The sequence below is a fragment of the Clarias gariepinus genome, chromosome 12 (genome assembly GCF_024256425.1).
Source record: "Clarias gariepinus isolate MV-2021 ecotype Netherlands chromosome 12, CGAR_prim_01v2, whole genome shotgun sequence".
Taxonomy (NCBI): Eukaryota; Metazoa; Chordata; class Actinopteri; order Siluriformes; family Clariidae; genus Clarias; species Clarias gariepinus.
Genome location: NC_071111.1, coordinates 25511254 through 25536223, shown reverse-complemented (window position 1 = coordinate 25536223; position 24970 = coordinate 25511254). Strand labels below are relative to the sequence as shown.

The 24970-nt window shown below is 40.3% G+C and overlaps 1 pseudogene; it reads left to right on the top strand.

Annotated features, from left to right (window-relative positions):
- The window catches only part of LOC128533815 (NLR family CARD domain-containing protein 3-like), a 54289-nt pseudogene extending 30846 nt beyond the window's left edge, over positions 1–23443 (top strand).
- Positions 23444–24970: the final 1527 nt, after the last annotated feature.

Genomic DNA, 24970 nt, shown 5'->3' with positions numbered 1-24970 from the left:
ATGTCGTGGGATGACCACTTATGCACCCTTAACTCAGTTTTAAAGAGCTTGGCTGATGCTTTGTTAACCCTTAACCTTGGTAAATGTGAATTCGCTAAAGCGATGGTTAGGTATTTGGGAAAGGTAGTGGGGCAAGGTTAAGTCAAACCTGTGAGTGCTAAGGTTGAAGCTATCGCAGAGTTCCCTTCACCTACCAACAAACGTGAATTACGACGTTTTTTAGGTATGACCGGGTATTACAGGGGGTTTTGTAAGAACTTCGCCACGGTGGTTGCACCCCTTACCGATTACCTAAGCACTGACCGCAAATTCACTTGGGATGAAAAATGTGAGTCCGCCTTTTGCTCTGCCAAAGACTTGCTGTGCAGTGCTCCAATATTATCTGCTCCGAAATTCGATTTGCCCTTTACACTGCATGTTGACGCTAGTGCTCGTGGCGCTGGTGCGGTGCTGATGCAGCCCGATGATGCTGATATTGAACATCCTGTCAGTTACTTTTCGAAAAAGTTCACCAGGTGTCAGCAAAATTATAGTACCGTCGAAAAAGAGGTATTAGCCTTACTTCTAGCCCTCCAACATTTTGAAGTGTACCTAAGTTCTGGGAACTGAATTATAGTGTACACGGATCATAATCCTTTAACGTTTCTGTCGCGTATGTCAAACTCTAACCAACGTCTAATGAGATGGGCACTAATTCTTCAGGAATTCTACTTGGATATACGCTATAAAAAAGGTGCAGAAAACCTGGTAGCTGATGTGTTATCCAGGGCTTATGTTGAGGATAACTAATTGCATCTATGTGTATGATAAATCGAATGTGTAATTTGATTTTATTACAAACCTGGTTTTGTAACTAAGGGTGGGGGTGTTACGTCCCTGGACGTAGTTTACTTATTAAATTGATTGAATTGAATGGATGTGTGTAAATGTTGCGTGCCTTGGAGAGTGCGCAGTTTTTTTCTCTCTCTCACTCTCTCTCTCTCTTGGATCCAACTGCAGGAAATTACGAGGGAAGCGAGAGTTTAAATGCTCATTTATTGTGGCTTACTTTTTATTTAAATAGCCTATCTGTTCTTTCTCCTGTTCGAATCGGAAGCTGTAGGTTGGGGATTACCTTTTTAGTTTTGATGGCTTCTTATTTTCTCCTTGTTTCTGGCCAGTTAGGGAGACAGGGAAGGTCTCTGTATTTTTTTTTGTCTTTTTATTTAGTAGATAAGTTAACGCGGCAAATCTAGTTAGTTTCCCGTTATGTTTATTTTTTTTCCCTTGATCCCTTTCCGACACGATGCTTCCTACCTATTTACTGTGAACAAAAATAAACCTGTTACTTCTTGGAAATCTCTGTTGTAATTCTTGAAGCTGGGACAGGAGAGGGGCTTAAATTCAACCTTTTTTTTATCTTGTCATCGGCCTTGCCAACCCTAGACTGGCCGGAACGTGACAAGACGAACAGTATTGCCTGATGCATCCGTCGCACCTCCATACACTTGCACTGGGAGAAAGGGACAAACATGCACACATGATGTTTCTGAAGTTCTCAGTTAATTATCAGCAAAAAGGATATTTAAGCTTTTGGCTCAGTAGAGCTCATAGAGAGACATACTGTATCAGGAAACCTTACACACAAGTCCACAAGCTCTGTAAAGATATGATTAAAATAATGTATGTAAAAAATCTCCAAACTCCAATCCACAAAGAGCATTTAAAAAAAAAAAAAAATTTGGGATGATCATTTTTGAAATGCACAAAATCTCAGCATATCTGACTCTTACTCTTTATGTCAGTCTTTCTGTAGAATTTTTATTTACTGTGAATTTCACTTTTAAACCTGAAGAACTTGATGGATCCAATTTGTAGACATTTTTTACTCTCCATGAGATTTATAATTCAGAAATATCTATTTAACAATAAATGATCAGCAAATAGTGTGGTTTATAGACATGAATATTAATAGTTTTTTAATTACTGTAAATGATTTATACTTTACATTATATCTTTCCATTTGTTTTCCACCATGTTTAAGACTTTTTTTGATTGTGCGTAAACATACTGTAAATATACACACATCTTATTTACACATTGTTAATTAGAATAAACTGAATAAACAAACACATCAGCTTTAAAATAAGTCTTAAATAAATAAAAAAAATCTGGTGATGAACAGTGTGTCATTGTGTCGCTCTACAGGTTGTGGGATTGTGGTGTCTCAGATAAAAGCTGTGCTGCTCTGACTTCAGCTCTGAGATCAAACCCCTCACACCTGAGAAAACTGGATCTGTCATGGAATAATGTAGGAGACTCAGGAGTGAAGTGTCTCTGTGCTGTACTGGAGAATCCTCACTGTAAACTGGAGACACTGAGGTAAGATCATCTCTCTGAGAGTCACATGACCTGCTCCTCAGTAAGACACATTCTCTAATAGTGAGACTGAAGCAGAAGTTTTAGGTTGATCATCAATGTCCTGAGGAGGAAGATTGTTTCTTTTCACTGCACACTGATGATTTTTCACAGAGTCTTTGGGTCAGATGGATTATTAGCTATCAATCCAAACAGAAATGTAAACATGTGGAATATCTAGTGAAAGGATTTTTTAGATTGTTTTTAGAGTCATACCCAAGGCAGTGTGTTGGGTGATGGGTGCTTCATCAGAGCAGAGATTTCAGGTGCCAGGTTGTTAAAGGTGAGACTGCATTACTGATAGGTTGGCCTGATGTGATGCTGTTTATAATCATCATGCCTTTTCAACCTTAGAAAAAAAAATCTTATTTGTAATTTTGTTTCTCAAATGATCATGTGACCTGCTATGGCAGTGTTTCTGATCCAGCAGTTTTGTCCTGACATAGCGACGCTGTTTACCAAAATTGAGCTACCTAACAGTTCTAACACACAGAGAACGGCTCATCCACCAACAATGCCACCGACACGTAAATCAAACTTAATTTTAATTTGACATGTACACAGCCATAAACTGTATGATCTTCTTCCTCTTTGTCTTTTAGCTGTCCCCTTTCAGGGGTCACCACAGCGAATTATCTGCCTTCATCTAACCCTATCCTATCTAACTTCATGACCTCTCTCACTGCATTCATAAATCTCCTCTTTGGTCTTCCTCTAGACCTCCACCTTTTCTTTCATTCTTGCTGATATTCTTTTATCACATAACACACCTGACATTTTTTCCACCCATTCCAACCTGCCTGTACACGCCTCTTCACCTCCTTTCCACACTCTCCATTGCTCTGGACCGTTGACTCTAAGTACTTAAAGTCCTGCACCTTCTTTACCTCTGCTCCCTGTAGCCTCACCATTTCTCTTGGTTCCCTCTCATTCATACACATGTATGTGTGACTAACCTTCATTCCTCTGCTTTCCAGAGCGTACCTCCACCTCTCCAAATTTTCCTCTACCTGTTTACTGCTCTCGCTACAAAGCACAATATCATCTGCAAACATCATTGTCCATGGAGACTTCTGTCTAACCTCATCTGTCATCCTGTCACTCACCATAGCAAACAAGAAGGGGCTCAGAGCCGATCCTTGATGCAGACCCACCTCCACCTTGAACTCTTCTGTCACACCTACAGCACATCTCACCACTGTCTTACAGCTCTCATACATGTCCTGCACCACTCTAATACTTCTTTGCCACTCCAGACTTCCTCATACAACTCCACAGCTCCTCTCTGGGGCCCCTGTCGTATGCTTTCTCTAAATCTACAAAGACACCTGCATCCCCAAAGCAAATATTGCATCTGATGTACTCTTTCTAGGCATGAAACCATATCGCTGCTCACAAATGTTTACCTCTGCCCTTAACCTAGCTTCCACTACTCTTTCCCACAGCTTCATTGTATGGCTCATTAGCTGTAATTGCCACAGCTCTGCACATCTCCCTTGTTCTTAAAAATCGGCACCAATACACTTCTCCTCCATTCCTCTGAAATCCTCTCACTCTCCAAAATCTTGTTAAACAAACTAGTCAGAAACTCTACAGCCACCCCTCCTAAGCACTTCCATACCTCCACAGGTATGTCATCAGGACCAACAGCCTTTCCACTCTTCATTTTCTTCAACGCCCTCCTCACCTCACTTTTACTAATATTTGCTACTTCCTGCTCCACAACAGTCACCTCTTCTACTCTTTGTTCTCTTTCATTTTCCTCATTTATCAACTCTGTAAAGTACGCCTTCCATCTTCCCATCACCCTCCTGGCACCTGTCAGTACATTTCCATCTCTATCTTTAAACAATTTGAACCCTGCTTCTAAGCTTCTAGCCTTGCTACCTTTCCACCTGTTCTCCTGGACACACAGTATATCCACCTTCTTTCTCTGCATCATATCAACCAACTCTCTTGCCTTCGCTGTCATAGTCCCAACATTCAAAGTCCCTACTATCACTCCTAAACTCTTGCCTTTCCATTTCAAATTTTATGTAACAAATTTTATTTGTCACATACACAGTCATACACAGTACGATATGCAGTGAAATGCTTGTATGACCGCCAGTGACCTTAAAAAGAAAATAAAAACTATATATAAGGAATAAATATTAATAAAAAGAAATACGAAAGAAAATAAATTTAACTTGTAAAATAAACTGTACAAATAAGGGCATAATAAAAATATTACAAGATATAGAAATATAGGAATATAGGGGAAAAAAAGGATATATAAAAATTGTAAAGTGGCAATGGCTGTGCAAATATGCATGAAAAGTGACTTAAGAAAGTGTCATGTGCAATGGTCAGATATATAAATATGTATTGCATGAATGTGTCCATGATTGTCCAGTCAATGTCAATGTTTAAAAAGATATTACTCCTGTGTGGTGGTGTAATTGAGAGACCTTATCGCCTGCGGGAAGAAGCTCCTCCTCAGTCTCTCTGTGTTGGCCTTCAGGGAGCGGAATCGCTTCCCAGACCGCAACCGAGAGAACAGTCTATTGTTGGGATGGCTGAGGTCCTTCACGATCTTTCTGGCCTTGGTCCAGCACCGCTTGCTGTAGATCGAGTGCAGGTCAGGGAGCTCGGTGCGGATGATGCGCTCAGCTGATCGCACCACCCTCTGTAGAGCTCGTCTGTCCTGCATGGTGCTGTTTCCAAATCAGGTCGTGATGTTTCCCGTCAGGATGCTCTCTATGGTACAGGAGTAGAAATTCCTGAGCACCTTAGAGGGCAGTCTGAAGTCTCTCAAGCGTCTGAGGTGGTAGAGATGCTGCCGGGCCTTTTTCACCACGGTGTTGATGTGACAGGACCATGACAGGTCCTGCGTGATGTGAACACTGAGGTATCGGAAGCTGTCCACTCTCTCTACTGGGCTCCTGTTGATGATGGGGGTCTGGTAGTTCCTCTCCTGCTTTGTACTAAAGTCCACTATCAGCTCCTTTGTCTTGCTGACGTTCAGGAGGAGATTGTTCCTCTGGCACCAGTTCTCCAGATTTCCAATCTCCTCTAGGTAGGCCAACTTATCATTGTTGATGATCAGGCCCACCACGACAGTGTCGTCAGCAAACTTGATGATGGCAGTGGAGTTGGTAGTGGCCACGCAGTCGTGGGTGTACAAAGAGTACAGCAGGGGGCTCAGAATACAACCCTGGGGGGCTCCAGTGCTGAGAGTGAGTGAGGCTGAGACATGTCTGCCCATCCTTACTGCCTGTGGTCTGCCAGTCAGAAAATTGGAGATCCACTGACACATTGATGAGCTGAGTCGCAGGTGCTCCAGCTTGGTGGTGAGTGTGGAGGGAATTATGGTATTAAATGCACAGCTGTAGTCAATGAAGAGCATTTTAACATAATTCCCTTTCCTAGTATCCAGGTGAGTGAGCGATGTGTGGAGAAAATGTGAGATTGCATCGTCTGTGGACCGATTCTACGGTATGTAACTGTAGTGGGTCAAGTGTGTCCGGTAGTGAAGAAATTATGAATTCTCTGACCAGGCGTTCAAAGCACTTTATCACTACTGAGGTGAGGGCTACAGGGCGATAGTCATTGAGAGAAGCAGGATGAGGTTTCTTCAGGACAGGAACTATGATGGACTCTTTGAAGCATGTGGGGATCACCGACTGAGATAAAAAGATGTTAAATATCTTAGTGAACACAGGTGCTAGCTGGTCTGCGCAGGCTCTTAGAATACGACCTGAGATGCCGTCTGGTCCTGCTGCATTCCTGGTGTTCACTCTCTTGAAGGCTCTCCTCACGTCATGCTCGGAGATGATGAACGCGCTTCCTAGCATTAGCATTGCTAGCGTCTTTAGCTGCAGCTTCGAAGCGAGCATAGAATTTGTTCAGCTCGTCTGTCATACCGGATGTTGGTGTTTTATAGTCCGTAATTGCCCTTAATCCCTGTCACAGGCTCCTAGAGTCACTCTGTTGGAGTTGTGACTCTAGTTTTCTCTTGTAGCGCTGCTTCACCTCTTTCACCGCCTTCCGGACGTTGTATGACGGAGCCTTGTATGGTTCCATGTCCCTCGTCGCAAGTCCCGTGTTGTAGGCAGTGGTGCGAGATCTCAGAGCATCGCGGATGGTTTTATCCACCCACGGCTTCTGGTTGGGAAACATTCTCATAGTCTACCCACCACCCCCCCGTTTAACCAAGCCGCCGGACTTTTGCCCTTTTCTGAGAAACTGGCAGCGTGAAAGCTACTGCCGAGTATATCTCCTTGGGTACTAAGCACTGTAGAGAGAAACTACAGGATTCAGTTCTCACATCACCCTCCGCGTTTCAATGGCGTGGTCTCCACTTCCATGAAACCAGAAAGTGCGCATCTGCTGATAGAAGTTGCTGGGGAATGGGGCCATGGAACATGTTCCCCTACCAGACAGTGAGTCAGGCTACTACAGTCGGTATTTCTTGGTTCCCAAGAAGAACGGGGGGCTGTGTCCAATTTTTAGATTTCGCTGTACCGCTATCAAAAATAAATAAATACAGCTTCAAAATGTTGACTGTCAAAATGATTGCTCTCAAATCCTACCAAGCGATTGATTTGTGAAAATCAATTGAAGGACGCTTATTTTCATATAGAAATATTGCCGCAACACAGGAGGTTCCTGAGGTTCGCTTTCGGGGGCAAAGCTTACCAGTATCGGGTCCTTCCATTTGGTCCAGCTCTCTCACCCGCACATATATAAAATGCATGGATGTAGTTCTGGCTCTTACGACTCCAGGGCATCCGTATTTAAATTACATAGACGACTGGCTGGCCCAGTCTCAGTAGCTAGCGCTTCGACATCAGCATGTCGTCCTAGCTCATCTTTGTCTCTAGTATTGAGACCCAAAACCCATTCTCAACACCCTCAAGGAACAAGCTAGACCAGAAAGTGTCTATCACTTTCAGAGATCTTAGCTCTCACGGCATTTCAGTTGTGGCTAAGACAGGGGATTTCACTCTAGGGCCAATCCCCAATAAGGGTTATGCGCCAGGTGCTTTGTACCCTTCCTATGTGGTTCAGACCCCGGTTTCTGACTCTGGGTCCCACTCTAAGTTCGTCTTGTCGTCGCAGATGCTAACGACAGACACTTCCCTCACGGGCTGGGGTGCCCAAGGGAGCTGGAGAGGATGTCTCTATTTCTGGCCCTAAAGCACTTCCTCCAGCTCTAGTTGAGAGGCTACCATGTCTTAGTGCGGGTGGACAACACTATGGCAGTCTCATATATTAATCGCCAGGGCGGACTGTGCTATCGCACCAGGTTCCTCTCTCTCAGGGCGATTTACATTCCAGATACGATATTTCATCCCCGGCCCAAGCTTTGGAACCTTTACTTTCAGTCCCTGAATGGGACCAATTAAGTCAAGCTGGTCTTCCAGCCAGCGTAATTAAGACTATTCTTAATAGTAAGGGGCTCCCTCCCCTAGAAGAGCTTATGTCCTCAAAAGGAATGTATTTGAAAGTTGGTGCCCCCTTTGTGGGTTTTATCTATCGTGCTCAAAGGTCCAATTGACACCCCCCTTTGAACCACTAGAGTCAGCGCCTTAGGTTTCTGACCCTTAAGATGGTTTTTCTAATGGCCGTTAACTCTCTAAGAGGTTTGGAGATCTGTCAGTCTCCCCATCCTGCCTAGACTTTGCCCCTGGGCTAGTCAGGGCCATTTTGCATCCTCACTGACTATCTTCCGAAAGTTCCATTCTCAACATGCACCCTATTGTTTTTGAAGCCTTCTGTCCTCCGCCTTTTACAGCTTCGGAGCAGGGGAAACTTTACCTACTGTGTCTAGTACGTGCTTTTCAGATTTACGTCCACCGCATCAGCCAGTCGCGTAAATCAGAGCAGTTTTTACATGTTTTGGGGCTGCAACCGGGGGGCGGCCGCCACTACACTGGGTGAGAGATGCTATAGCCCACTCCTATGAGGCGCATGGGCTCACTTCGCCTCTAGGAATCAGGGCTCATTCAACCAGGGGGATCGCCTCATCTATTGCACTAGCAAAAGGTATTCCCCTGCATCAAGTGTGTGACGCGAAGGGTTGGTCCTCTCCGCACACATTTGTTACATTTATAGTCTGGATGTTCATGCTACTCCGGGCCCACGGGTCCTCTAGTTAGCTGCCCAGGCATAGTTCTGAGACCTTCTCGGCCTTGTGCGCACATGCTTTACAACCTTGGGGTCCAGACACTTGCAGTGCGGCGACGTTGGTACTCTCGTTCCCTTAGCGTTTTTACGTAGGCAGTGCGGCATTGGGACGCAGCATCTCGTTCCCGCCTTTTCAGGGAACAGGGTTACAGCAAAGTAACCCGAGACGTTCCCTTTTAAAGGCTACACTCGATGCTGCATCCCAATGCCGCACTGCCTACGTGACCGGACGTCCGTTCAGACAAATCAATCTGAGGAATGTTTCCGGTTCACTCCTATTTATAACCCGCAGGTGCGTCTCATCAGATGACGTCACCCGACCAAGGTTATAAAAGCCAAAATTTGGCGTGTTTGATTAACACATGCTTCACAACCGGACAACATGACAAGATGTTTCCCATAGCGTTTTTACGCATCATCTCGTTCCCGCCTTTTCAGGAAACAGGGTTACAGTAAAGTAACCCGAGACGTTTCATTTGTTTATTATATATTTTCCAGATAATCTTTCCCTAGTATGTTTTTTACTTTATCTGCTTCTTCATTTCCTTTTACTCCTACATGTTCTGGTACCCATAGGTAAGAGCTACTTACACCCTTCTGGTATAATTCTGACACTATTTCTAAGAAGATGGTTTTGTCTACATGAATTTCCTGTTTCCAGGCTAGTAATGGCTAACTTGCTATCTGATACAGTTATCACCTCTACTTGATAATTCTTCTCCACCTATTCAAGTGATATTTGTATACCTGTGAGTTCAACCGTATATTCTGATAGCTGGTCCATTGTTCTTTTCTTAGAAAGAATCTTGTACTGTGGAATGTAGAATACTGTCCCTGTTCATGCGGTACCCATATCTTTTAAGCCCTCATTAGTTTCTTATTTCCTGTTGTGTTTACATGGTTTTGGATTATTATTCTTGTGATGTGTGATAAGTTGTCCTTTATTTTTTGTGTTAGACGTACATCTATTGGTGGAGTTAATAGTTTCCATGGTGGTGCTGTATAGTGGCACAGTGGGACTGATTCTGTAGCCCTAGACTTTTTGCTTTGGTGTCCCCTGTCCATTTAAAGCTGTGCAGATTGGATTTGTTGTCTCCCAGCACGCTTTGAGGATGGCCTTCATTGGGTACTCTTTGTTATGCTCTTACAGATTTACCCAGTATGCCAACATTAGCTTTATTCTTCTGATTTGTAATGGCATTTCCCCAACTTTGAGATTGGGTTTGAGATTGCATTATGTCAAATTACTTTAGGTTAAACTCTGCTGCAGATGTACAATATACGCTATGCAGCCATAATCTAGGGTTGTTCTTATGAGGTAAAAATTAACATTCCAAAGTACTTAACATGCTGACAGAGGGTCAGCATCTGCATCTAGTAACCCATGGCAACAGTGGATGCTGGTTGATGACATACTTAGTTCTTCTTCTTCTTGGTGCTTACTGGTGGTTGGCATCCATTAAGTTCCATTACTGCCACCTTCTGCACTGAAAGAAATATAACACTGGCTCAACTTAAAAAAATTTAAGTAATATGTCACACACAATATTTTAGCATTGCCGTAATGTAAATAAACCATTTACTGTAAATTAAAATTTTTAAGTTCATGTAAACTAATTTCTGAAGGTGAAACAAACCAAAAATTTAAAGTTGTTCTAAATCAAAATAAATGAGTTGGCTATATTACTTAATGTAAATATTCTACTAAATCTAACCTGAAATTATGAACTTGATATAAACTTTGAATGTTAAATCAAATAAAGATTTAAGGCATTTATAATTTAAATATAAAAGCATAAAAAACTTAATTACATTTTGATTTACACTCAGAACGCATTTCTTTATATAAACATTATTTATTGTGGAATGAACATATTTTCATCCAAAATATTAATACCAAGATTTTTTTTTTCAAAATGTATAAACATCAACAGTCATTCAACACTGCTAATTGTACTTGAAATCGAGAGAAAAACAACCAAGATATGTCTGCATTTATCCACAAATTAAATTTGGGACATTTTGTCCTTGTCAAACCTTGCCCATTTCTTGGTCTGAAAAACAAAGACTTCAGTACTAATACCATCACTCTCCAGTTTTTCAGCATTTTCAGTGATGCTGCTAGTCTCTAGACATGAGGCCAAACAACATGGAACATTCATGTGCGACTGATGGAAACTCAATAAGTCATTTATTTTAAGATATTTAGATTACACTGTCATTTACTAAATTCATCGCAATTCTATTGAATCTTTTCCATTAAAAAATTTATCCACATAATGTTTTTATTTGTGCATTCTAAGACTTACCAATTGCTGCAGTATGGCTAAAATAATGCCCTTTCAGAAAAGCTAACAGACCTGTAAACACAAAAGTGCATAAAGATTTCATGATTTTCTATAAATGACAACAATCCGTCCATCCCCTGAGGCAGCCAAGCAGCCCCAAGCCATGATGCTCCCTCCGCCAGGTTTTGATGTTGGTGTGCTGTGCCTTTTCTTCTCCACACATAGTGTTTTGTGTTTTTTCCAAAAAACTCAATTTTGGTTTTATCTGTCCACAGAATATTTTGCCAGTAGTGCTGTGGGACATCCAGGTGCTCTTTTGCAAACTTTAAACGTGCTGCAATATATTTTTTGGACAGCAATGGCTTCCTCTGTGGTGTCCTCCCATGTACTCCATTCTTGTTTAATGTTTTTCTTATTGTAAATGTGTCAACAAAAATGTTAGCATGTGCCAGAGATTTCTGTAAGTCTTAAGCTGACACTCTAGGATTCTTCTTTACCTCATTTAAGCATTCTGCTCTGTGCTCTTGCAGTCATCTTTACAGGACGACCACGCCTAGGGGGAGTAGCAATAGTGCTGGACTTTCTCCATTTGTAGACGGTCTGTCTTACCGTGGACACATGAACATCAAGGCTTTTGGAGATACTTTTCTACCTTTCCAGCTTTATGCAAGTCAACAATTCTTGATCGTAGGTCTTCTGAGAGCTCTTTTCTGTGAGGCATGGTTCACATCAGGCAGTGCTTCTTGAAACCGGTAAACACAAAACTGGTGTGTGTTTTTAAAGGGCAGGACAACTTTTAGCAACACTGATTGGACTCAAGGTTGGCTCACTCCAATTGGCTCCAATTAGTTCTTGGAGAAGTCATTAGGCTAGGGGTTTACAAACTTTTTCCACCCTGCACTGTGAATGCTTACATGTTATGTTCAATAAAAACATATAATGTTTGCATAGTATTATTTTAAGCAGACTGTGTTTTTTTATTGTTGTAACTTAGATGAAGTTTAGAGCACATTTTGGGACCAATTCATGCAAAACTCCATAAAACACATTAACCTGCACTTTAAAAAACCTTTAAAAAAAAAAAAGTAAAAATAAATCCCGACAGATAAGTGTCTCCATTTGTGCGCGCAGGCACTGTTTACATGTGTACGTGTATGTGTGTGTGTGTGTGTGTGTGTGTGTGTGTAAAATCTAAAGAAAGCTTCCCTCTCCGGCTACTCTTCTTACACAATTATCCTCCCTCCACTCTTTTCATACATGCGCACAAACACACAACGAAAAGCTGTTTTATTGGAAAAATTCATAAGAAATCTCTCAAATGACATTCCATTGAGCAACACGCTAACGGAATCACTGCTGTAAAGTAAACATAAAACAAATTAGCCTGCACTTTATCTTTGAAAAGAATCGCGACAGAGCAGTGTTTCTGTGTAGAGCAGAGAGAAAGAGTGTCTGTGTGTTTGTGAAGGCGAAAGTAGGAGGGGTGTGTGTGTGTGTGTCTGTGTGGCACGGTGCACACACACAGACACATACTGTAGAGCAGGCTGAGTATTGAGCAGAGGGAGAAAATGGATTTTTAACCTCTCTAATGAGACCTGCTTTTGCTTTACATCCGCTCTGTACACACACACGCATACAGACACAAAATAAAATATGTTTAATGCACACATGCGGTCACAATGTTATAGTAAACAGTACATGCGTGCAAGGATATTGATTGTACCAGTAAGAGACGAGCACTAAGACCAAGCGGGGAGATGATTACCCACAATTCCGCAACGCAAGAGAGAGAAAAACCGTTGACTTAGTTGTGATCACTTGACGCTTGGCGTCAAAACAAGAAGCGCATGCGTGATACATGATACTCGGTACTCGTAAACCAAGACTTGTTTGGTTTCCAAGTCAAAATTTGTTAAAAACCTTTGCTCGTCTTGCAGAACACTCGCAAACCGCGTTACTTACAATCCGAGGTTTCACTGTACTTAATTTTAAACTACCTAACAAAAATCATGACATTTTACAAACACATCAACTTTAAGGTAAGTCTTAAATGAACATAAAAATCTGGTGATGAAGAGTGTTATTGTGTCTCCCTACAGGTTGAATAATTGTGGTGTCTCAGATGAAGGCTGTGCTGCTCTGACTTCAGCTCTGAGATCAAACCCCTCACACCTGAGAGAACTGGATCTGACTAATAATAAAGTAGGAGACTCAGGAGTGAAGTGTCTCTGTGCTGTACTGGAGAATCCTCACTGTCAACTGGAGACACTGAGGTAAGATCATCTCTTAGATCTCAAGAGTCACATGACCTGCTCCTCAGTAAGACACATTCTCTAATAGTGAGACTGAAGCAGAAGTTTTAGGTTGATCATCAATGTCCTGATGAGGAAGATTGTTTCTTTTCACTGCACACTGATGATTTGTCACAGAGTCTTTGGGTCAGATGTACGTATGTGAGAAGCTGCAGAGCAAAACATGACTTGATGTGATTGCAGTGTGTCTGAAATTACTGTAAAATTTACTAAAACACTGTAACTAATACCCCTATCTCACCTACACGGTTTGACTAACGATAAGATGCGGAGTTAGGCACCGTGAGTCGCCGCGATTGCCCGCCAACGTTCCGTAGGCGTTCCACGAAGTTCTGTAAGGATCGCAAGCTTTCGCGAGGACCAGCAAAAAAATTAAACATGTTTAATTTTTCCACATGTTTAATGTTTAAACATGTTTAATTTTTCGCGCAGAAAGATAGAAATGTACCGGCCTCCGAGTGGTGCAGTGGTAAAGCGCTTGCCCTATCATCCGGGGAGCGCTGGTTCGAACCCCGGGTGATGCTGTTTTCCTCTCACAGCCGGAGGCACAGAGAGAGCTGATTGGCCGAGCTCTCTCAGGGGGGAGGGATGAGAGGTACCTGCGCTCCCACATTAATCACGGCTCTACAGCCAATCAGGGGCATCTGTGAGCTCGCGCACGCGGAAGGAGTGGCTAGCGCTTTCCTCCGAGTGTGTTAATCCGCCCCTAATGGTGCGTGAGCAAGCAGTTTGAAAAGATGCGGTCGGCTGACATCATGTCGTTCGGAGGAAACACGGGATAGTCTTCGCCCTCCCGACTGAGTGGTAGTAGTAGCCTTAATGTGGGAGCCCCCTAGTAACGGGGAGGAATTGGCTATGACTAATATTGGGGAGAAAATTGAAAAAAAATAATAATAATTTATTAATATTAATAATGGAAATATTAATGGAAACGTACTCACAGCGCCAAAAACTCGCGGTGCATCATGATAACTTGTACTTATGGCCACCATGCGAAACCACGTAGGTGAGATAAGGATATAATCACAAAACTGCACCTGGGACACAAACTAAATGTGTGTGAGCTGAAAGGTTTAAAAGCATCAGGGAAATGCAAATGAGAAACATTTCATTGGTCTGGGAAAAATTAAATGTTGGTGCCAAACAGACATATTGTGAGGAACTTGTAGAGATCAAAAACTTTGATCCATATGATCTGATAGCTGAATAGTGAATAAAAGACCCAAACACACAACCTCTTCTCTCACACCCTGAAATTTTAATAACCTGGTTGTGTGGGAGACACATACATGTAGTGTTCACTGTCCATCTTCTCTTATCAGCTTCATCATCATCATCATCATCATCATCATCACACTTTTCTTCTATCTGAAACTCCTCCTAAACCATTCATGTGTATTTGACTAAACCCTCACAGATCCTTCATTAGGAAGCATAGATGTGCTTTAGCTAATTCATTTGTAAACGTAGCAGGTTCAGTGAGCAGGCAACACGTCTTCCTTAAAAGACTTCTAATTTTATTTTTATTTTTATAAGTCAGTACACTTTACAAGTGTTAAAACTAAAAGTCACTGGAAGCTCATTAACAATTTTGCATTGTCTGGGTGTAAGATCTACTGATCCATAAACCACTGATCTGTAAGAGCACAGTCGTACTTGCTTAGGTAAATAATAATAATAATAATAATAATAATAATAATAATAATAGTAAGTTTATTTTATATAGCGCCTTTCAGGAGACTCAAGGCCGCTTTACAATAACAAAAATGTTTACACATAGAAAGAGACATCTGAAAGACAACAAAATAAAATACAGATAAACATGAAAACCTGTAGAATTCATCTAAACACATATTCAAAGATTGGGAAAACAGGAGGAGAAAAGATATGTTTTAAGGTGGGTTTTGAAATCCTGTAGTGAAGAAAGATCACGGATGTGTTTGGAAATAGAATTCCAGAGTGTAGGGGCAGTAATACTAAATGCTCGTTCTCCAAATGATGCTAATCTATGGCGAGAAATTAACAGTAGACCATCATCTGCAGATCGGAGTGTGCGAACAGGGGAGTAAGTATGAATAAGATCAGAAATATATGGGGGGGGGGGAGGGGCAAGACCATAGAGTGCTTTGAAGGTGATAAGGAGAATCTTGTATTGAATGCGGGAGCGAACAGGTAGCCAATGAAGTTTGTGTAAGATGGGAGTGATGTGTGAGGATTTCTTTGAATAAGTGAGGACCCTAGCAGCAGAGTTCTGAATGTATTGGAGCTTATTTAATGTTGTATTTGGTAGACCATAAAAAAGAGAATTACAATAGTCAAGTCGAGAAGTAATGAAAGCGTGAACCAGTGTCTCAGCATCCTTGATGTCTAAGATGGGCCGTAGACAAGCTATATTACGGTGGTGATAGAAGGCAGATTTAGTAAGTAAAGAAATGTGAGGTAGAAAGGAAAGATGCGAGTCAAAAATTATACCCAGATTTTTAACGGTGGTGGAAGGTCTAACCAAGGTCCCGGAAATGTTAACAGTATCAGTACAGAAAGAAGCAGCGGTTTTAGGTGAACCAACAAGTAAAAAATCTGTTTTATCAGTATTGAGCTTGAGAAGGTTACTGGTCATCCAAGCATTTGTCATCAACACAAGCAGAAACAGAGTTATTGGGAAAGGGATGGTAGTGTCGAAAACTGATATAGAGTTGAGTGTCGTCTGCATAACAGTTGAAATTGAAACCATGACGGCGGATGATTTTACCTAGAGGAAGCATGTAGATGATAAACAGTAGTGGGCCAAGAACAGATCCCTGCGGAACACCATGAGAAACAGGAGCGGTAGAGGATTTAGACTGGCGGATAGTAATATAGTGTTGACGGTCAGACAGATAAGAAGCGGACCAGGATAAGGCAGTTCCAGAAATACCAAGAGCAGAGAGTCGTAAAAATGAGAATACTGTGAGAGATAGTATCAAATGCAGAAGAAAGATCTAACAGAATCAAAATGCTAACAGACCCAGCATCAGAGGCCATAAGAAGGTCATTGACAACCTTAAGAAGTGCTGTCTCGGTGTTGTGGTGAAAGCGAAAACCGGATTGAAAACATTCATACAGATTATGAGATGACAAGTAGGACCGTAGATAAACGGCAACAACTTTTTCAAGTATTTTTGAGAGTAGCGAAAGATTTGAAATTGGTCGGTAGTTGGCCATATCATCCGGGTCAAGGCCAGGTTTCTTTAAGACTGGTGTGACAGATGCAGTCTTTAATTCAACAGGAACAGTACCAGTGTTCAAGATTTTAGAAATGAGAAGTAAAATAGGCTGTGAAATAACAGGTGCAGAGTATTTAAGCAGGGACGTAGGGGCAGGATCAAGGTAACAGAAAGAAGGATTGACTTTACTGAGTAACTCAGAAATAAAAGCAGGAGTTGGAGGATTGAAATCAGTAAAAATACCAGTTGCAAAGTCCGTAGGGAAGTCATTTGAGTGGATAGGGGAGTACACTGTTGAAAAGAAAGAATGTATACGAATTACTTTATTTTGGAAGTAATGTAAGAATGACTCACAGAGATCTATAGAGTTGGTCATAACAGGGACAGGAGGGCTAGTGAGTTTGTTAACTACAGAAAACAGTGTTTTAGGACGGGAAGATGCATTTGTGATAAGAGTAGAATAATAGCTGGAGCGTGCGTTATTTAAAGCCAATTTATATCGCTGAATATGATCCTTGTATGCAATAAGATGCATGGTCAAGCCAGTTTTCCTATAAAGGCTTTCAAGGCGACGACCAATGGTTTTTAATTTGTGATGTATGTGTAGAAGGTACGATTCTGCATTTGAGTGGGGCGTGAATATTAAGGGCGGTAGAAAGAGCGGTATTACTGTATATTCGGCAAGAATATCAAGAGCAGAGCTGTGTTCAGTAATATCTGAAAGATGTGTCTGTACAGAATCAGTAAATAGTGAATGATCAACAGAAGTAATTTTAGGAAAAGTAATGGTTGATTGAGGCAGGGGAGAGGCACTTCACAACTGAGTTCAATGAGAAGGTGATCAGAAAGTCCAATCTGAGATCCATATACAGAAACATTAAGTAAACCAGTTGTACAAATTAAATCCAGTGTGTGACCTTTTAGATGTGTAGGAAAATTAATGTGCTGTACGAGATTAAAGCATTCAAAAACTGACATGAGTTCACGGGAGTCTGCACAATCTTTGTTAACATGTATGTTGAAATCACCAAGTAAGATTATAGAAGAAGACTTCGCACAAGTAAGGCTTAATAGTTCATGAAGTTCAGTGAAAAAATTTGACATTGATTTGGGTGGACGGTACAAGAGAATTGCAATCATAGGAAATGTACCAGAGATTTTGAGAATCAGGTATTCTAAAGGTTAAAAGGTTGCATGAAAGTCAATGGTTTTAACAGGAATGTTACTACGATAGACGGCAGCCAGACCGCCACCCCTCGATGTCAGACGGAGGTTTGGTCAGATAGCTGTATCCAGAGGGGGTGAGAAGATTTAGGTGGAAATAGTCATTTGGTATTTGCCATGTTTCAGTAAGCAGCAAGAAATCCAGGTCTTTATCAGTTAACAGCGCGGAGAGCACAGTAGCCTTGTTAGTAAGTGAACGACAGTTGAACAGCGCTAATGCAGGACGAAGCGCACAATCGTTGCGTGTCTGTAGAGCAGATGGAGACAGAGATACAGTAATTAATGCAGTACGATTGATGCCACGGTGGTTGGCAGGCAGCATAGAATAGCATATATCCGAACCAAATTAGATTATATTAGACAAAATAGAAGAAATAGACGAGGATGTCACACAGCACGATGAGAGGTAGTGGCGACCAGAACGATGAATGTCTAGTAAACGATGGCCATCTAGTAATCCCAAGTTCCTTGCAGAGCCTGTATGTAGATGCGTCGAGACGAGGGTGTGACTTCAGGCTTCGTAGTTGGGGTAACAAGTAGCTGAGTGCCATAACAACAACGCAGTCAAATAATAAGCCCAGTGTTAAAACTCTAAGCAGAGCAGGTAAAGGAACTTTGCGAGCAGTGAAAGACATGGTTAGATGCGATAGCACAACATCACTGGCAGATAAGGAACACACATCTCTCAATTGAGCCGCAACACTCTTGTCGCCAAATGATTAGCGCAATACGGACCTTTATGACAGTAGAGTCATAAACAATAATCCAGCAGAGTCAGGTGTCCAGGAAAGGAGATGTAGCAGGGCGATCAACTAGAGTTATAATCTATAGTGGGCTAACAACAGTATAGCCATAAACAATCCAGATGTTGAGAGAAGGAGAGGAAAAAATGGACGGGAAGCAGAACGCGGCAAAATGCGGCAAAACCAAACAAACACATAAACGTTCGAACAAAACAACAAAAGCCGCATTAAAACGCACACACCGTACTCAAACAGAGAAAGCAAACACAAACAGGAGAAAACAAACACGAGAAATGTTCCAGCAAGAAGCGGCAGCCAAACGCGCACAGCGTACTCTCACCGGAACCGGAAGTCCGGTAAGGTGACACTCTGCTTTTGAACTGGACTATTAGCTATTAAACCAAACAGAAATGTAAACATGTGGAATATGTAGTGAAAGGATTGTTTAGGTTGAATAAATGATCATGTGACCTACTCTGGCAGTATTTCTGATGCAGCAGTTTCATCCTGACATGGCGACGTCGTTTACCAAAATCGAGCTACTGAACAATTCTAACACACAGAGAACGCCACCAACAATGCCAACGACACGTGAATCAAATTCAAATCTTATTTGTCACCATATACCGTCAGATATGCAGTGAAATGTTTAAATGACGTGTGGAGTAAGGTTTAAAACAAGCCTCAAAATTCTTAAGTTTAACACGAGTTAAAAGAAGAAGAATTATTGTTTTTGCGTCTGTTACTCCTCAATACGATACCAGGTAACACCAAACCAGGAGAGAGGCACACGCACACAAACACACAAATGCATGATGTGTCTGAAGTTCTGTTTATTATCAGCAAAGAAGGTAAAAATGTGCAGTGCATTTGTTTTTACATATCAAAACATTTAGAAAAGACATATTAAGTAAAATACAAAATAAAAAGACATTAAACTATATTTAACCATTAATTCTGATTGTGATTTGTTTTCTTGCCATATGGAAACAGTATCATTAAAATTATGACAAGTTCCTAGTAATAAGACACAGTGCAGAACACAGTATTCCCAATTATTTCTTGTTTCATTTCCACTGATTTTCCACTTTTTTGATTTGCACTAAACCTTGGACAAGAGAAGGGAAGCATATTGTTTAAAAGAAGAGTGTCCGAATTACTTTTTAGGTCCCCATTCCACTGAGTCCAATTTGCTCATTATTATTATTATTATTAATATTATTTGTAAACTAGTCGTTAGTATTGGGAGGGAAGTTGGAGCAGGTTAAAAAATTTCGGCTGCCCCCTCCTGATTTTAACGCCCCGGAAACGCCTTGGTATCAATTCTTAACCATCGAGTCATTATTGATTTTTAAGTGTATTTATGGACTTATTATTGTTTTTTATCATGTCCTTACCTGTTCGGCAACATTCAGCAGCCAAACATCCTCATATTAAATGTAGATGGAAGTAATGACAAAATTAACAAAGTGATATTTTAAGGGAAAACAGTGCTGATTAAACACGATTGAAAAATTATTACATGTTAAAGTCCGATGCATAATAGAAATGTTTTCATGTAAAATGTAGTAACAAAATAGCAGAAAAAAACAGATAAAAAATATATATACAGTGGTACATGAAGGTAACTCTGCAGTCAAACATAAAGTTACATTAGGGATGAAAATTACTAAAGCAAAAGTAATAATAATCATCATCATCATTATCATTATCATTAATAATGAGCACTACTACTACTACTACTACTACTACTAATAATAATAATAATAATAATAATAATTAAGGGAGAAAGTGCAGTCAAAGAACAAACATTATTGATGCAAAAGAAGGAAAGAAGAAAAGAAAATAAAGTACCTGAATATAAAGTGGGATTTTGCTGCATGCATGCGATTTTCTCTTAATCATGTTTATTACAACCTGATCATTTTGATTGATACACATCTTTTCCCTCACATTCCATAAAACATTTCCATAATTTTCTTTCGACCCTGTAAAGCTGCTTTGTAACAATGATACTCGATACTCTTACCAGCCTGAATTCCAGGAGAGACAACACACACAGACACAAGTATGATGTCTAAAGATCTCTGTTTATTCTCAGTAAAGAGAGAACATTTAAACATTTCTCCAAGTGCTGTGTCCCAAACATCAAAAGCTAGCTCTCTGACTCCCCAGGTGCTAGCCCTCTGGCTCCCCGGCTGCTAGCTCTATGGCTCCACGGCTGCTAGCTCTCTGGCTCTGGCTCCCCGGCTGCTAGCTCTATGGCTCCCTGGCTACTAGCTCTCTGGCTCTGGCTCTTCGGCTGCTAGACCTCTGGCTCTCTGGCTGCTAGCTCTCTGGTTCTAGCTTCCCGGCTGCTAGCTCTCTGGCTTCCCGGCTGCTAGCTCTCTGGCTCTGGCTCTCTGGCTGCTAGCTCTCTGGCTCCCCGGCTGCTAGCTCTCTGGCTCTGGCTCTCCGGCCGCTTGCTCTCTGGATCTCTAGCTCTCCGGCTGCTAATTCTCTGGCTCCCTGGTCGAAAGTTTTCCATCTTTTCATTTTTCTCATTACACCATACTAGTTTTTATTAAGGGCAGCAACTCAGCTACAATTCTGATATTAACCGTGATTATAATTTGCATCTACAGTATATATTTTTACTGAATGGCAAGAATAATGCATCTTTTACCATCTTTATTGTTTTTATGTTCCTTTAGCATTATATTAAATTAAATTTCTCACTTTCATAATCACGACATACCTAGTGAGATATTTACAGGTTATTCCATTACTACTCCTATTCATTTTAGTCCTTCAGTAAGGAGGAGACATATTGACTTGTTTATATTTACACAAGTTATGTTCTCTTCTCGGCACTTCATCCCTCAGTAGTTGTACTCCTGTTATCTTATGAGAATTTTGTGTCTGTCTGTTGAGTTACCATCTTGCGTGCAAAGATCAAGGGGTAAGAGTCGACAATGTGGTCTTTTAAAAGCTCTAGGCCGGGCTCTAATTGTTCTTTTACTCATGATTTCAGGTAATGTGCATGGTAATCCTGGTCCCGACCCAGCCTTAAATGACCTGTCCTTTAATGACATTTGTGCCAGAAAGAGCCTGGGGTTTCTTCATATAATTCCAAGAAGCCTCTTACCAAAGATGGCAAACTTAAAAATTTGGGTTGAGAGCTCAAGTCCTGAATTCCTGGTAATTACTGAAACCTGGTTAAAAAAGTCTATCTCCTATCCTGATTTAAATTTATTTGGCTACAATCTGTTTAGACAGGACAGGTCCTCCAAAGGTGGTGGCGTGGCAATTTATACCAAAGAACATCTTAAGTGCCCAATTGCCTTATCTAAGTCAGTTCCCAAGCAATTTGACTTGCTTGTTCTAAACATTGAATTCACTAATAATTTTACTTTGTCAGTGGCTGGCTGCTATCGCCCTCCATCAGTGCCGGCCTGTACCCTGACGACATTGCCCAGTGTGTTAATGGCCCCCTTGATCAAAACTGAATTAGTGCTCCTTGGTGATCTAAACTGGGATATGACTAAACCACCCGATAAAGGCATTCAACAATTTGATGCACTAAATTTACATCAAATTATCTGCTCCCCCACTAGGTATCACGCCAAATCTATAGACAAGGCTACATTGATTGATATCATTTTTACAAACTCTCCTCATAAGTATTACTCTGGGGTATTTTGTTCTGATATTAGTGATCACTGTTTTACTGCATGTGTTCGAAATGGCTGCTCTATCAAGAAACCGATTCTGTTGTAAATGGGTTTTTAAAAATTTTTATCATCAAGCTTTTCTACACAACATGGCAGATCTTAACTGGTCTAGAATCAGTCTTGTTCCAACTGTAGACGAGGCTTGGTATTTATTTTATAAGTTTTTTAGGGCTGTTGTTGATAAACATGCCCCGATGAAAAGACTCAGAGTAAAGGATCGACATAGTCCTTGGTTTACCCTGGAGCTCACTGTGCTTTTACAACAAAAAAACACTCTTTGGCGCAGGGCTCGACACTCTAGATCCCCAGGAGATATTTTGGTTTTCAAGCAACTTAGAAATAAATCTTTACAAGCCGTTCGCAAGGCTAAAACAGACTATTTAAAGAAGCAGTTTTCTCTTAATAGCTCTGATCTTAAAAAAAAAAATATATATATGTATATATATATATATATATATATATATATATATATATATATATATATGTGTGTGTGTGTGTGTGTGTGTGTGTGTGTGTGTGTGTGTATATATGTGTATGTGTATGTGTGTGTGTGTATATATATACAGGCCACAGTTGTAAATAAGAAACCTGTTCTTAATCTGTCTTGCCTGGGTAAATAAAGGTAAATAAAAAAATAAAAATAGGTAAGAGTAAAAAGACTTCAAGTCTGACTAATCTACCTGTGCTTCAGATATAGCTAGTCAATGTGCCAAGCTTAATTAAATACAATCCATCATTCATGTACAATTTCTCTGTGTTTTTATAATACAGTGTTTATTATGTTACATCAAAAGAACAAAAGTGATGAACATGTAAGTCATAGAGAGAGACATATCAGAAAACCAAGCAACTACTCCAACAACACTTTGCTAATTTACGCCTGCTTCTGAGACAAAATGTATAAAACTGACGACTGTTAATCTCTCAGATTTTTTTGGATGTTTCTTTCTGGAATCTCTTTGTCTTTATATCAGTTTTTCTGTAGAATTTTTAGTTATTGTGAGTTTCACCTTTAAACCTGTAGAACCTGATGGATCCACTTTGTAGACATCTTTTACTCTCCATTAGATTTATAATTCAGGAATATCTATTTAAATGATCAGCAAGTAATCTAGTTTACAGAAGACATGAATATTATTCATTCCTTCATCTTCTATACTCCTTATCCTGTGCATGATCTGTGATGAAGAGTGTGTCATTGTGTCTCTCTACAGGTTGTATAATTGTGGTGTCTCAGATGAAGGCTGTGCTGCTCTGACTTCAGCTCTGAGATCAAACCCCTCACACCTGAGAGAACTGAATCTGTTAGGAAATAAAATAGGAGACTCAGGGAAGAAGCTGCTCTCTGCTCTTAAGGATGATGAACATTACAAACTACAGACACTGAAGTGAGTAATGACCTTTTTGTATTATTGTTGAAATAATAAAAGACTAATTATATAATGAATTAATCATTAGTTGGTACATTTCTATTTAGTCCCAATAAATATACGATTAGCAGGTTAGAAGTGTTATCACTGTTTTATTAAAATATTTTTCTCTAACAATATGCTTTAATGCTTTAATGTTTTGTGTTCAGTAAAGTTGATTTTAAATCCATGTGAAGTCAGAAGACAGGGAGTCAGTCAGAGTCTACAAAATGTCACAAATGAGTGCATGAGAGTGATTGTAAATGAACAGCTCGTCTCCTTGTGACACCCTGCTATCTCTGACTTCATACTGCTGCTTTTGTCTGAACAAGATGATCTCTGCTTTTCCCTGTTTCTGGAAGCAAACTTCATTCTCTTAAAACGTTTATGCTACAAATATTGTATTTAAGCCGCCACTTTCCTCACTCTGACACTTCTTCCAGCACCCGACCTCCACACCGTGTCTTCTGTCATTCCTGTAAAATTCACCTCAGCTTGTTCTTAAAGTCTGCACTTAAATATAAATGTAGAACAAGAGCTAAATGACTCAGTAGTGTTGATTATTTAAAAAGCTCCAAAGCCTGTGATTGGATAAGAGCAGTGATGTGATGAGTAAATATCTGCTCATGTTCCTGTTATAACACAGATGTTACTAAGAATGAAGAAATGTTGAATGATTAATTATAAACAGGAGATGATGATGTTTCCCTTGAAGGAGAGATGATTACATGCTGTTGATCATGAAGTACCACAGTCCAGTTTATAATTATTAATAAATTTTTCTTTCATATTCAGGCTGTGGTGAGCATTTTTGTGTGTTGAAGACTCCGGTGTTCCTGCGTTTCCATGTTGGTGATAGAGAACATGCTTATAAACACATCATTCATTTAGTTATAACACATTGAACAGACTCAGAGACGTGAGAAGTGTGTGTTCATCGTGCACAGTGAATCACAGACTGAGTGAACACAGACAAGTGGAGTGACACAGGTCATCAAATCTGCCAGTTCTGTTATGAAATATATGAAACATCAGCCTTGTTGTGGTCACTGCTTGTCCAAACAAATGTATGGACCAAAATTAACTGTTGTATGATGCAGGTTTGATGGTTCATGTGATTATTCTGTGTTTTTGATTAGTGTTTATTTTTAATTATTTTAGATTTTTGATTAGTAAACTTTTTCTTAAGCATGATTTTTTATTGCTTCTTTTGGCTTCAAAATTAAAATGACATTGTATTTAAGTTCTTACAGTGTCCATAATTTAATCAAATACATAAAAAAAGAGTTACTGTATATATGTCATTATTTCTGTTTAAAATTACTTAAAAATGTAACAAACTTTGTAGCAATATGTTTGTAACAGTTCTTTAAAGATGTTTTCTGTTTAAAAACAAAATATTGTTACAATACACTTTAAAAATTATTCATTAGTTAAATGTAATTTACTTTGCCAACATTTTCTATGTAAAAATATCACATTAGATGTAACGCCACTTCTTCTTTTAACA